This window comes from Strix uralensis, chromosome 10, assembly GCF_047716275.1.
Source record: "Strix uralensis isolate ZFMK-TIS-50842 chromosome 10, bStrUra1, whole genome shotgun sequence".
NCBI lineage: Eukaryota > Metazoa > Chordata > Aves > Strigiformes > Strigidae > Strix > Strix uralensis.
Genome location: NC_133981.1, coordinates 3167951 through 3183025, shown reverse-complemented (window position 1 = coordinate 3183025; position 15075 = coordinate 3167951). Strand labels below are relative to the sequence as shown.

The window sequence follows — 15075 nt, the reverse complement described above, 5'->3', positions numbered from 1 at the left end:
GCCCTGTTTCCAGGTCTTTTTCACCCTTTTGTGTTTCTTGTCCCATCCAAACACTGACCAGTGCAGTTGCTGCAGAGCACAGACAAGGATCTATAGTGTGTACAAGGAGCCTGTTGATGGTACAGAAGTGAGATGAATGAGTTGCCTTTTTTTTTTCATATTTGAAATCCTTTCTGTGATAAATGAGTTCCCTGTGCTTGGATTTCTCTGCTTTCCAGCTCTGCCTGCATGTCTTCCCCTAACATTTTCATTTGTTGAGTGTCCCCTGTCCCACTGGGCCAGCCCAGCAGCAGTAGAGCTTTTCCTCGCACAGGATCTCCCAGCACACAGGGAGCCATGATTTGGGAGGAGGGGAAGGGATAGTGGTGTCTGCTTTTATTTGTTGTAGTGTTTCCACAGAGGTGAGAAATTAGACAGGGTGGTGGATATCTACAGGACCTGAGATCCTGCTCACTGTATGGCAGGACATGAGCAGCCTGTGGCATGATATTATCATAAAAAAGCAAACTATAAAAAGAAGAGAGTGAAATGAACTTGCATTTGCTCTCTTTTTAAAGGGTAGTTTCCTTAATGTCCCCCCTGCTCAGGATCCCCAAGGTGCTCACCTGCACCTGAAGAGCCTTTGCCATCTTCAAGCAGTCCTTGCCCACACGGGTGTTCGGGCTTGCACTGGGACTCCGATGTCCTCTCCCACTGGGCTCTGGTGTTTGGAGCATCCTTAGTCCCATCCAGAAACAAACCCAGAGCAATTCACTTTGATGTGTAAAGTCTGAATTAATGAAATGACTGAATTAATGTTTTGTGCCTCTTGGGGAAGAAAGCAAGGGGAATGTGTTGGCCTATATTTCATCAGAGCAAAAAACTTGTTTAGTTGCACGCACAGAGCCAAGATTTCTTAGCCTGTATGGTCTCTGTGTTGCTCAAAAGCAAGATCTCCAAACCTACTCCATTTCCTATGTGGCAGTTTTGTGCTGACTTCTAAACTGCTGGCCAGAACAAGGGCAAAATTAAACTTTCTTTTATTTCTTTCCTTGAATGTCGAAATGGGATTTTGAAAAAGAAACATCTCCTCTGGCTGTTTGTGGCTGTGTGCAGTGGGACCCTGTTGGAAAGCAGAAACGCCCTCCTCGCTTCTGAGGAGGATCGTGAAGTTCGATTCCTTAATCATTGTGAAGCACGTGGATGGGATGATGCAGTGATTAATGCTAGAGAGAAGGTATGGCCGTGGGGAACATGGGGCCCTGGATTTAGAGCTGTCTGTGACTGGGGTGAGGTGAGTTGGGTGCTGAGAGGCCCCTGGCTCTGTAGTTTCATCAGTGTGTGGAAGGTTATTGCCATTAAACCACTGAAGAGAAAGGAGGCCCTCAATTAAAAATAGTACATATCCTGTAATTAAAAATGTGTACCTTCATATTTATGCACTTGGAGACTGAATTAAAGTATAAAACCACTCCTAAATGTGCACTTCATCATGCAGTTTATAGTTTAATATTCATACACTCGGCTCTGTTTTTCTGTGTGGTTTTTATGTGCAATCTGTCTGGAGTGGTCAGGGACGGCGTGCAGGCAGTGACAGTATTTGCACATGGCTTTCTGAGCACTGAGAAGCGGTAGCTGGCAGCCCTGGAGCTGCTTGGGGCCAGCCCGTCTGCCAGCAGATCAGGTTCCCTGTGTCCTGGCACAGTGGTGCCTGGCTAAATTATGATCTGAGCCCGCTCCACACAAGGCATGTTTTTCCAGCAAGTTGAGCATATCAGTTGTTCAGCTGAATCTCAGCTGGACTCTCTTCACTTCATTGGAGAGGGCAGAGCATTTTACTGTCCTAATTAATCATTAATTAGGGGTGCTAGGTCTTAACATGCAATGCTTGGTGTGTCACAGGAGCTGCTCAGCATCTTGCAGTATTAGCCCCCAACTTGTTTGCTCAACTTTAGCACTGAGCAAACTGCAAATGGGGAGGGAATAGGAAGGTTTTACTTTATTTTATTTTTTATTTTGAGAAATCAGGTCACCTTGTGCCATTCCCATACAAAATAGATTTAAGAGAGAGAACATTTTCCTGCAATAACCTTGATTATTTTTCTGTGGTGCTTTCTCACAGAAAAATGTGTTGCTGTGGTCCCTGCTCATTGCTTTGGCAGAGTATTTTTTTTAATTATTCTTCTCTGTGCAAGATGCTCTCGGGAATTGATGCTGAATCAAACGTAAAGGAACAGGGCAGAAGTGAGAGGAACAAAGCAGTAAGTTGTTTTGTCCATCTGCAAAATTTCCTGGATTCTGCCTGGTCCCTTGTATTAGCTTTATTTATTTGGGTAGAAACCCATTGAGATTGCAGTCTTGTCTTCTAGGATGACTTGTCCCAGTCTCTTGGTTTTGAAAAACAATACTGTGGTCTCCAAACCATCTCAGGGGTGACACTGGCTGTTTTCTTCTGCTGCTTGCAATCTGTTATGCTGCTATAGGAAGCTGTAAATGGTTTGTTTGTTTGCTTTTTTTCTACGCAGCTCCTGTAAATCTTTCCTCCCCTGCTCAGGGTGTGACTTACGACTCATCAGAGGGTTGGTGAAAATCACCCTGAAAGGGATGGGAATTATCAATTTGCTGGTCAAACAGCCAGTAAGTCATTTATTTGTAAGGGCTGGGAGAAACATTCCTGGAAATTTCAGCTCTGTTCCTCTTAACAGTTGTCCCCACTGCTCGTGGTGTAGCAGTGGTGTTGATTGTATTGCTCTCCTCTGGCGTGGGATGGCCGATCCCATGTCTGCAAAGACCTGGGCCAGCAAAAGGAGGAACGGAGGGTACGTTGCCACCCTGTGTGCAGGCCTCTCTAGATCCACTGTGAAATAGGCTTGGCAAAGCTTTGACATCAGAACTGGTATCAGGGTTTTCCCCTTGCATAAAAAAAAGCCTCCCCCACGGCTCAGTTGGTGGCAGTCCTAAAAGGTGAAATATTTTCCAATAATCCACAGCACTGGCAAACCTGCGCATGGGTGATATCTTCTGATGTTTTCCCATGTGCAGCCCTGGTCAGGCCTTGGACTTGCAAGGTAGGACTTTGCCACACCAGTAGTTTCAAGAGAGATGTTGGCCCTAGCAACAAATCTTATTTGGGTTTTGCAGTGAGAAAGCCTTTAAAAGAGTGGGAGGCTGGGTCTGACCATGCTGATGTCAGTCTCGATTTAGCTGCGTTGAAGGGAATGAGGTTAGTCTAGATTGACACCGGCATAAAAGGAGGGCAGAATTAGGTTTACGGTATCTGAAAAATGTCTTAGGCCCTGATTCATCAAAGTATTTAACTGTGGCTGAATTCTTCCTAAAGCTCGTATGTTAGCATTTTGCTGACAGGGGACATTAACTTTTATTCTGAATTATCAGAAAGGACTAAAAGGAACACTTGAAATGGCTTCCTTCTGACTAGAAGTATAATTGGCTCTAAAATCAGGGGCAGACATGAGAAAACGTGTTTTAGGCTGAGAATTTCTTGTATGCTAGATAGTGTATTTAACTGCGGAAAGCAGCTTTTAATGAAACTGTTGTGTCAGTTGTGATGACAACATCGCTAGTAACAGCGGTGGAATTATTATTTTTGATAATGAAAGAACATACTATTATTTTGAGACAAGAAAGCTATGGAGTGGTCATCGTGTAGGGATTTTTTTTTACTGGCAATAACCTATTTCTATATGATGTTATAATCATGACATAATCACAATCTTGAGATAATATAAGCACTTGTCTACCCTTTGTGCATCAAAATGCCCCAGAGATATAATTATCTCATGGCTACTACATTTTCTGACAAGTCTCATTGCTTAAATATTGCAAGCCATGAACACTGATATGTACAGAAAACATTAAATATTCATTTGCTGATACACGTATTTATAAAAATCCCATTTCTCTGTTGAGTGAGCGGTGGTTTTCAGGTCACCCAATTCAATAGCTGTGAAGATATTTGAGGACTCAGGGATTCTTGCTCATTTGAAGTTCTGTAGTTTTCTTTTTCTTGGGCAAAATAAATACAGTAACTACTTTGCCAGGAAGCAGGAATACATTTTTTCACTGGTTTGTTCTGCTAATAGTCCCTGCACTGCAACTGCCGCAGCCTAATCCCTATAAACTTATAATGCTCTGTGCAGAGCTGCAGCTCCTCCAGCCTTTTGCAAGGTGCAGACTGACCTTCTACCCTCCTCAAGCCTTGAAGTTCATAGCAGGGAGACAGACAGCCTTGGTCGGGCTGCAGGAGGGGTGTGAGGTTCCCATTTCATCTCTTCTGTCTCCCTGAGCTTGGTGAACAAAACTTCATGTTTTGAATCATTACGCCGTGCTTGTCTTTCCTGCAGGATGAACAAATCCACCACTCGCCCCACTAAAAGTGTCCTTTATTTGTGTTGAAGCAGTGTGTACCTCCCCTATTGGTTTTGGCTGAAGCAACCCCTTGTGTTGAACTGGGTTTTGGCCAGATGGTGTCTGGGTGGCTTCAGATTCAGAAAGAAAAATGACCAGTGCTAGTAGCAAATGTTAGAAGATGTCTCGGCTTTAAAAAAACAAACCAGTTTGTTCCTAGTCTGTATCAGCACAGAACTGTCCAATTCGTATTTTGGAGAGTGAATTATTAGTTATGGCTACGTATAGACCCTGTGTGTGAGAACTTGTGGTGCCCATACTGTATGAATGCTGTGCGTGCCCCGGTGTCTCTTTGGAGTCTGTGTTGCTCTGGATGCTGGAAGCACCAGGTTTGCTCTTTTTTCAAGCTGCTCAGGATGAGGAAGGAGCTGGGGATCCCTCCAATGAGTTTTGCTCTCCGGTTTCACCAACAAGTGCAGTGCATTAGTGTCGCCTCTGATATCATTAAATGATCTAGGAGAATTAGACTGAGAGAGCCAGGAGCCCTCACCAGTGATTACATGGCAGCACAGAAACAGGCAACGGAGCTGCAAGAGGTACGTGTGCCCCTGGGTGCTCCTCTGCTGGCGTGCCCCGCTGAACTGATAGATAAACCAGGAGGCTGCATGTTCCTCAATAACAAATTAAATCTTCCTCTAGTAATTGCCTGAAACACAACTTCTGGTGTTTTGGACAAGCTGAGCAGTTGCACTGCTGCTCGTGCTTCTCCAAATGGCCCAGGCAGTGAGGGTTGCTTCGCTTGAGTGTACCAAATACTAGTAAGGCAAAGGAGCCAGATCCAACAGGAGAAAAAGTCCCGTGAATCCCAGGCAGTCAGCCCAACTAGCTTGATGCCTTCTCTTGCACTGAGTAATAATCCATGCTTTCCAGGAAAAATAGATTGCCTGCTGATGTACCAACTCACAGGGGTATTACATGAGGGGGAGAGGTTCTCTGTATTCAAGGAGCCAAACTGCTTCTAGCCTGATGCTGTATCTCCTGTACAGGTGCAGGAGGATGAACTGAGGAGAGTCTCCTGTGCTATCCTTACTGAAGGAGAAAAAAAAAAAAAAAAAAAAAAGCAAAGCCCTGCATTTCCAGATGTGCCATGGCTTCGGGTTGGGGTAGTCCTGCTGCAGTGACTGAGAACTCTGTGAGTTTGCAGTACCAGTCCACAGTGATGCTTTTGCAATTTGTTGTTTTATTTCAATCCTTTTGCAAAGCCTAGCTGTCATCCTGCTCTTATGTTACTTAAGGAAAAAACCAAACCACCACAACACAAACAATTAAATAAGAGGTCAAAATGCCTTTAGTTGTGTGGTTTTTTAATCTGTTCAGCCCTGAGAAAACCTTTCTGCTATCACCCTCCCTCAGGTACGCAGATATTTACCTGTTGTTTGAAGGATAGTATCACTTTTATGCTTCATGTACTTCAAAGGAGGTTAAATAAATAACTCCTTTTAGTTTGTCTTGGACTCTTCACCCCTAAGAAAGTGTGAAGCCAAGTGGAATCAGGGAAGGACTATACAGCAAGCAGTTTGTCCATGAAATGCATTTGTTTTTAATTGCCTCATTAAGTCAGGTTATGATGGATTGTATGACCTTACCCAATGCAATCTGACATAATGGGATGCTGTCAGAAGTTCTGGAAAAATGGAGTGATATTCACTTGACTGGGGTTTTCTTGCTTGTGTTTATTGCCTTGTCGATCACTTGGCAGTGGTTATATGCATTAAGAATGCCTTAGCATGAGAAAGGGCAAGGTCATTAATGCTTTTTGTCATGATTACTTGATGAGCTTGTTGTTCCACCAGGAATTAATGCCTTGCTGGTAGCACAGGAAGGAGGCGTGGGGCTGTCGTGCTGTGGTGCAACGGGGTGGGTGTTGGGCTCACAGATTTCTGATGCTGCCTTCCAGGGCTCCGTCCATCAGCTGTTATCAGGAATCACAGCTGGTAACAGCACAGCCATTCCTTGCAACCCACAGATTAATTTTCAGCTGAGGATAACTGAGATATTTTAAATTCTTTGACTGGTGTTTAATAAACATGGCTTGAATAGGCTCCTCCACACCACGCATCTGTTTTAGAGAGGGGTATAGCAAATGGAGGTGTCGTGTCCAAGGCAAAGCAAGCTTGCTTGGCAGCTGGGGCTGGCTTTGCTACTCAAGCCATGAGGGAACTGGAGCCCTCCCTTATTTCCTGGCTTGTGTTGGTGGCTTGTGTAATGGAGCGATACAAGAATATCCTCCTCTTTCTGTGATAGATGAATTCTGTAAGTCTCAAACTGTTTAAATAAGACTTTTCGCCACCCAGGAGCTCCAAGTAGCTTCTCCAAAAACAGAGGAGAGAAAAAAACCACTCTCAGGTGCAGCATTATGCTGCATTTGTTTTCCAAACCCTGTAAAAAAGAAAATGGTAATTTTGAACACAGTACCTTCTGCCTTTTCTATTTTTCCCTTAGAATCTCCCAGTTGTTAAATTAATTTTTGGATTCAGCCCAAACTTATGAATATTTCTGTGTTCTTCATTTATCCCTCTCTCCTCCCTGTCCTTTTCCAGAATAATTTCCAGCGGATGAAGTTTTTGGAAACAGTATTTCCATGTACAGGTCTGACTCACCCTGCACATCTTTCCTTAAATAAGATGATACTGTTTTGTTGTGTTGTTGGTTTGGTTTTTTGTTTTTGTTTTTTTTTTTTTTTTCACATCATGGGTGGTTCTATTTAATTACCAAGAGCTGGACTGTTGACTTGGATGAAGCCCTGTTATGTGTAAATGCTCTTACAAGCATTGATTAGGATGGCAGGTTTTGACAGCTGAGTCAGCCAGAAACCTTGAAATATGCCATTTGGGGCTGTTTGTTGGTGATAATGAGTCTCAACTGCCACAGGCTTTATTCTTTTTTTCAAAAGTTTAGAGCTTTCTCCTTCATCAGGACAAGGGCATTCTTCAGATTCTCTTGAAATGGATGCAGCCCCGTCTCTCTCCTGCAGTGGTCACTGCTGTGGATATTTGTGAAGGAAATAAGTGAGATTTAGGAATTGTTGTTTGCATTAAAGCTCACAGGGAAGTTGATTTCCATAATCATTTTTGAGGTCTGTGGGACAAAAATGAATTCTGAATCAGAACACATCTAAACGTAAAAATTTACCCAAGAAATTTCACAGTATTCCTCAAGAAAACGCTGAGATGTGTTTCCAGGAGAGTAGATTGCTGTCTGGCACTTCTCTGGGACTTTGGCTGAACTTGACATTATTCTTGTCAGCTTCATTCGAGCTCCTCAGCGGAAGGCGGTAGAAGACTGAGAAAATTCATGTCAAGTCCAGTTTGCAGTTGTTGGGGCTTGTAGGCTCTGTGGATCCCTGTGCTTCTTGCAAGTGTCACACAGGGCTGAGCAGGTGTTTAGCCCCACAGTTGGTTTGGCCACCGTGGCATCTGCTTGTGGTGTCTGAAGCGAAAACACAACTGCACGTCCCTCTCATTCAGCCTGCAGCATTCAGACTCCCTGCACAGCCTGATCCATGAAACAGCTGACTCCATCCCTCCTCTTATGTCTCTTCCCTGTTGAGATTGCCCTGACAGACCCCTAAACCAGTTTGTTTCTGAGGATTGTCTATGTTGTAGCTACTGTGAACTTGGAAACCTTGGAGAAATGCAGCAGAGCCAGGCAGTGGCAAGGCTCCCATGGATGCCCATGAAAATAGAGCTGCTTCTATCAAAAGTTTTCTTAGAAGCCAGTCCTTTGGAAAAACACATATTTTGTCAAAAACCTCCTTTATTTTGGTTCCTTCTCTCTCTACTTGTCCATCTCTTCATTCCTGTTCTCACTCTTCTCTTTGCATCTTCCTTTACTTCCATCCTGCAGTTCTGGTACAAAGTGTTGTATCGGGCTGCCAGCTCCTCGCAAGGAGCTGGAGTTAGCGTGTTTTGGGAAAATACAAGCCCATGAAACAGCATAGAAATATGAATGCTTCTCTGGGGGCACAGAGGCAGCTGCGGAGCTAAAACTTAGTCCTGATAAAATCCAGGGAGCTTTTACCATAATGAAGTTCTTTAGCAAGAACTGTTGTTTGTTTGGAGCTGCTGTGCGGTGATTATTTTTTCAATAAGAGTTTCATGTTCACCTGTGTATATCTGCAGTGATTACAGGACTGAACCTAAATGTCTGGGGAGAATATGCTAAACTTCACTGCCGTTGGTGACAGGCTTCAGTAATACCTACCTCCGCAAGCCTAGGGGTTTAGACATCTGCTTTATTTGGGCTTCCTGCAAATTACACCCCCAAGGAGCTTAAGGGAGTGAAGTAATCTGTCCTGACAGTTCATGGTGTGGAAATGTCCTTCCTTAGCCATCCTGCTGACGCATGACTTCAACATGGAAGCAAAGGCAGATTGATGGCAGAGAGCAAGTGAAAATCACACTGAGGTTTGGGTTTGACCTGGGGTAGTAGACACTGGAGAAAGAAGTAAATGGGAGAAGGAAATTTGGTCCAGAAATGTCATTCCTTCTGTTTCTTAACTGTCCAAGGTAGGTGAGGTATCTCAGCTTCTCGTACCAGAAGCACCACTGTGTATTGCTTTGCTTTGCAGTGCCGTCTTTTCAGAGTATTTTGTTTCAATTCTGGGAGAGCTGAGCCTCTGAAGAGCTGTAATAAGCCCATGTCTTCATTTCCAAATGGTGTCCCTTGAGAACATTAAGAAGGTGGTGGGGTTTAGGAGCAGTGAGCTGTCTGCTTCTCACTGGGGATGGCAGCCTCAGGGGTCAGGAGACCCTGTAATTAATAGGGAGCGATGAGCCAGCTGGGAAGCTCTGCACACAAGCTGAGATCCTGGGTGGAAGCTAAGGGAAGAGGGGGAAAGGTAGCGAGAAACCTGGGAATGTCCTTCCTCTTGTAGCCCTCATCAGAGCTGAGCCTTGGCCACGGGAATACTTAATTTGAAGGAGCGTATGAAATTGTTTTTCCTCCTGAATCAGATTGGATCCCTGTATTGTAGCCCTTGATCACTGTGCCAGCTATGCGCTTTGAGGTCCTGAATGTATTTGCATTCTGAGGAGTGTCTTGATGGTGGAATGTGCTCTTATCCCTGTTTTTAGCTGGGTGGTTGAGGCAGAAGTCCTGCTGATTGCAAGGGGTTGGCTTGGCACCATGTGGCATGGCCCATCACCTCACACAGGTCCAGAGATGATGCCATTCACCTCTCCTATGGTTAAGCTATGGTCTTCCATGCCAAGAAAAGGAAGGGTGTTTTGGGGCCAGTTGGCAGCTCTGTGGTCTCTCCATGATCTGGCCAGAGGTTCTTACAGCACGAGCCATCTGCTGCTTGCAGGAGTCTGCCTCTGTTTCTTGCTTACAGCAAGGCAGAGAGAGCTATTTCAGCTTGAAATGCTTGGGAGCAGGCTTTGAGAGGCTGATTATTCACAGTCATGCCTGGCGCTACTGGAGAATAGGGTAGGGTTTGTTCCTCTTCAGCTTTCTGATCTGCAAAATAACAACAACATTTGTCAGTGTGAATCCCCTGCGAGGCAGCGAGCTCGGAGCCTATGCGTGAGGTGCGGTGGTAGTTTGTCTGCAGAACAGACACCGTTTGGGAGGTGGGAGAGCAAACTCTCATCCCCCCTCATCCCACTGAAACACGCCGCTTTGCCAGCATGTCTCTGGTCTGCCGCAGAGTAAATCTCTTCCTTGTTCTTATGAGCTCCCGAATCCCGCCCCCCCCCCCCCGCCATCTGAACTACCTGCTGAAACACACACTGGGTTTGAGGGCTATATTTCACCAGGGTTTGGACTGAGTCCCACGTCTCATAATCAAACTCTCGGGGGGTTAATGCCTCTTCTGCATGGCACCCTCGGGCTGAATTCAGACTGGCAGGGTAGCTTCCAGTTTCATTCCACTGATGGTTCTCCAGCCATCCTGTCTTACAAGCCGTGTGTATAACTTGATTCTGGTGATCTCTCTCAATACTGTTTCTTCTTTCTAGTCCTTCACTTCCAAGCCTCAGGGATTCAAGTGAAAGCAGAATTTTGGACCTGTGTGTATACCTTTGCCTCTGTGAAGGGGTAGAGATCATCCTCCACTAAGAAACCATGGTTACAGGATCAGTCCCTTTAGACTCAGATACTACTGTGTCACTTGTGATACTTTATACTACTGAAAAACTCTGTTTCTCTGAACTTGCTCCCTTCTGCAGCTGTCTGCCAGCCTGCATTTGGCACATGATCAGAGTTGTCACCTTTCCAGATTTCTTTATTGAACCAGAACAAAATTTCAGAGAGGCTATAGCATGGGAGTGCTGAGAAATAGTACCTGAAAGCATAAAGTTGTGGCTTTGGGGAGCTGAAATTAAACAAGCACTATCTTGACATGCAATGTTCGAACTTTCACCAAACAAGACCCAGAGTTTTGCTTTAACAATTTTATGTTGGTCTCTCTGTTTCCCTTTCCAGTAGAAAAGTGTCTACCTACATGCTCCTGGACTTGGCTGCAGCATATGTTTGGGTCTCTGCTAGTCCCAGGGACACCTAGGAGATGTGTCAGTCACCAAATGTCATTTTACCCCGCTCTTCCAGGGCTGGAGCTCTCACCCTACCTAGTGAGACTCAACAAAGACTATTTAATGGTGCTATTATGATTGCACAGCAACTTTCAGAGGCCCGAAGGGCACTGCAGGTACTGGAAGATCTTGTGAACTACTGTCAGACAAGTGAAAGAAATGAAGGTAATTGCACGAAAGAACCTGGGAAGGAAAATGTGTAAGTCAGATACGTTCATATTTTACCCGGGCATGTTTAATCATTTTCCATGATAAATGGGCACCGTCTGTTCCCCGGTCTCAGCACTGTTATTGTTACAGTGAAAATACCGTGGCCCTGTCAGGAACTGGAATTTATTTATGTGGCTGGTGCAGTTTTTGTTGTCTCTACAGCAATTCCAGCTCTTTATTCATCCACAGATATTTTTGACCAGATATGTGTTTTCCCACCCCAGAAAAATAAACAAACAGAAAGCCTAATCTGCACCTGATGCTTTTAAAATTGGGAAGATTTTTAAAGCCATCTGAGCCCTGTTTTTCTTTGGTCAATATTAATTCTGAGACCACATTCCCTTGAAAGAAGCATGAGCTTAGTGTGAGTGGTTGGAAGTAGCTGCGTGGCTCCTTAATTGCTCTGTCAGGCCTGTGCTCTTCCATTGCTTGAAGATTTTCAAATCCCCAACTTTCATTTCTGTAGCTGCAGTCAAGCTGGTAAGATGCTGTGCACAAGTGGCAAACCTCCAACATCCTCTTTCTCTGTTGCCTTGATTTATTGTCATGTTTATTATTTTGTAATAAAGCCAAAAGCCCAAACTAACTTGCTTGAAATGCAGCAGTTGCAAGCCACGAAACGGTTGACTTCTCAAAAGCTTCTTATGATCTTTGAAACAGTTGGAAAATATCTAAGGGAAAGGAGTTAAGTGGCAGGGCATCAGCAGAAACTTGCAGAGGGGTTCAGTGCCACAGACTGGTGTTAAAACAATTGAAGATGTCATGACATGAAGCCTAACAGCAGTGCTGCATGGTGTGATTAATAACTGCAGCATGCAAGATGGTGTTTTGTGCTGTCTCTAGCCTCACTAAGCCTAACGAACTCAGATTTATGGAACAAGCATATTGTGGTAGAGAAGGATTAAGCAAGGATTTACCGGTGAAATAGTCCTTGTTTTGGAGGCATTTGCTCAGTGTTGAATGAGGACATGGTGTCTCTCCACGCTGCAGCACACCCACGTGTTGCATGTGATCGCTGAGAACCATGCTGCAGTTGGTGATGCATGGGTTGACCTGCTGGCTTTGGGAACTTCCAAGCCCTCCAGTTTTGCCTGAGGACTGCCTGCCAAAAAAACAGGCCGGAGGTTTGGGTATGCTTAAATATGTCAGCTGTGACTTGGGTGGCCTGGTGTAGGCAAATAGGGCTATCTTTCTGCATCCCTACTCCTTAAGGTCTTCCTGCTGAAAACCTCCCTCCCTTTTGTGTTTGTGGCAGATGTGCCACACCTATGTTTTATAAAAATTAAGGGCAATAGTATTGGCTGCTTTCCTGTTTGAAATCACCTGGGATGCTCCAATGCTGAGAAATACCTAATAATACTGCTGGTTAGGGAGCAGCCTCTTCCATGGGGCGTAGGATGGCTCTGCTAATCCTACGTAGGGGTAGGATTAAACAGGAGCATGAAGGAGAGGAGGATTGCGGGGCTGAAATAGAGCATGAGGCTGTTCTCAGTCTTCTTGGGCAAGAGGCAGCCACTGTGTGCTGCTGACTCATGTAATGACCCTTGTGCTAATGCTGTTCCCTATCATTTAACACAAAAATAAAACTGCTAAATTGAGACCAATTTGAAACATGCGTGGTTTGCTTTGGAAAACACTTAATAGCTGCTATACTTTAGGACTGTGATTGAAAAAGGAGGGATAAGTAAATAGTTTGGATTAATTTAGCAATATTAAACTGTTATTATTGAACTTTCCTAAATTCTACCCAAATCTTGGCTCAAATCAAACAGCTTCAGATAATTTGTGAGAAGTGGAAGGTGAAGTTAAGTGGGAATAGGACATGAAAAGAGTGTGTGATTACCTGAAAGGAAACCAAAGTGTTTCCAGCACTCACAGTAGTTAGTGAGTTGCTTTGAAGGATTTTTCACCCCTTAAATCCTTAGTGCTTTGAGGCAGCAATTTTGGCCTTCAGATGAGTAGAGAGCAACTTGCTGCTCTGACTGCAGAATAAATTTTGAAAGCCGTATGAGTGCAATCTACAGGATTAACAGCCAGGCTGGCCATAAAGCAGAAATCTTTCCAAAACAGGTTATTAAGAGATCTTATGATTACTTAATCATGGAGAAGTAGCCTACAAAGCCTGGATAGTTCACGGTGGCTTGTCACCTTTTATAGTGCCCAGCCAGATCCTGTTTTAAGAATGTGGACACCATCCTCTCCGCTGCAGACAGCAGCAACTCTACAGGCGTTTTGCACACTAAGGCAGACAGTGACATTGCATCAAAGACTATTTTTCCTTATCCATGTGTATGATAGGTCACTCGATACTGTGGCAGGTGGGAAAATGCAGAATGGGTTGAGTGCAAGTAGCATCTACAGTCACAGGGGATATGTGAGTTGTATCTTTAGTCCCTGAGAGCTCATCTCAGCAAAATGCTTTAAGTTGCTCCACATAAAGCATTTCTTGCTTTTCTGCTGCTCACTGTATTGCTGCAGCTCTCTAAATATTAATTAAATGAGAAAGGAATTGCACTCAGATGACCCTCTATAGCATTGCTTGCTGAATTGAGTCTGGGCTGCAGTACAGCCCCAAATTGGTGTTTTTTTGTGGAAGTGGTAATGGTGACTCAGTATGGACGACAACTTGAATTGGTTATGTCAGCTCTAACTAATGACATTGAAGACCAATAAAGTGACTCTTAGATTGGTTTGGCATTAATGGTCTCATTATTAATTATGTATACATGACAGCAGCATTAGTGCTAGTATTAACCATCAAAATAAAATGGAATTGTAGTCATAAATCTCACTGATGAGGAATACTTGAAGGATTACAGCCATTCTCTGAAGGAGAGGAGAGGAAATGGTGTGAGTCTGGGGTAGGAGTGAGATGGAGATGGGGGAGAGTTTGGGGAAGGATACCAGTATGATGAAGGAGGAGCCTGAGCACAGGGAAGCAGGACTAGGGGTGAAGTCTGCCCCTGCCCTGGGTGGATAAGGTTGGGTTTTCCTGCGTGGTGGCAGGAGTTGTAGACCCCATCACCCTTGAGCCCTGCTGCCTGCATAGTGCTTCCCCTTGCCTTTGGGACTCTGCTGCCGGCTTGATATCTAATCTGGGAACCACTGCAAAGGGTTTCTTCATTGTGCGAGGCTAGGACGAGCACCCTGCCCATCTCCCAGGGCACTTGTGAAAGCCTTAACGCCTGTGAAGAGCATGGGGATCGCAAACGGCAGAGACCAATGCGAACTGGGACAAGCACTTGCCAGGAGCAGGTTCTGCTTTGGGTGCTGCCCATGGACAGGAGGAAGAGGAAGCAGGCACAGCCGTCCTGCCCTGGAGGGAAGGCAGGGAGATCCTTGCTCAGCAGAAGAGCTGCCTTTGCTCCTGGTAGCAGAGCCAGCTCTGACCATGGTAAACTGCTGAGCCCAGACAGTGCAAATTACCTCCTGCCCCAGACAAACGTGGAAAAAGAAGAATTACGCCTCGGAGGGATGTGTGGGAACACACAGTTTCCTGGGGTGGTGCAATTTGCACAGCGCTGCTTGTCTGGGGCCACGTCTCATTAAAATCTAGGCCTTAATGAGCTGGGAAAGACTGCATCTGTCAAAGCTTGCCATTGAGGTCTGCTCTGTGGCAGTGCTGACATGGCCACATCTGGGTGCGAGAGTTCAGGCCTGAAAGGGTTAACTGAGGCTGGAGGTGGCTGTCGATGGTGGGCCATGCTCTGCCCTGTGCTGGCCTTCACATGGGGGTGGTGGGTGTGGGTTGCATCTTGCTCAGCGGTGAGAGTAATGGCTCTATTTATAATGCCTTAAATGAAGTGCATGATAATTTAATTTGTACATCCATTAATACTCTCTACTGCGGGGTTTGTTCTTAATTATATTGCTGTAAATGGAGTTTTAGGCGTATTAACAGGCTCTCGGTCCTGCTGCCAGGCAC

At 44.9% G+C, this 15075-nt stretch overlaps 1 protein-coding gene across 1 annotated transcript in view; it reads left to right on the top strand.

Moving 5' to 3' along the window:
• The window catches only part of GRIP2 (glutamate receptor interacting protein 2), a 294065-nt gene that overhangs the window by 127145 nt on the left and 151845 nt on the right, over positions 1-15075 (top strand). The gene's annotated exons all lie outside the window — the stretch shown is intronic.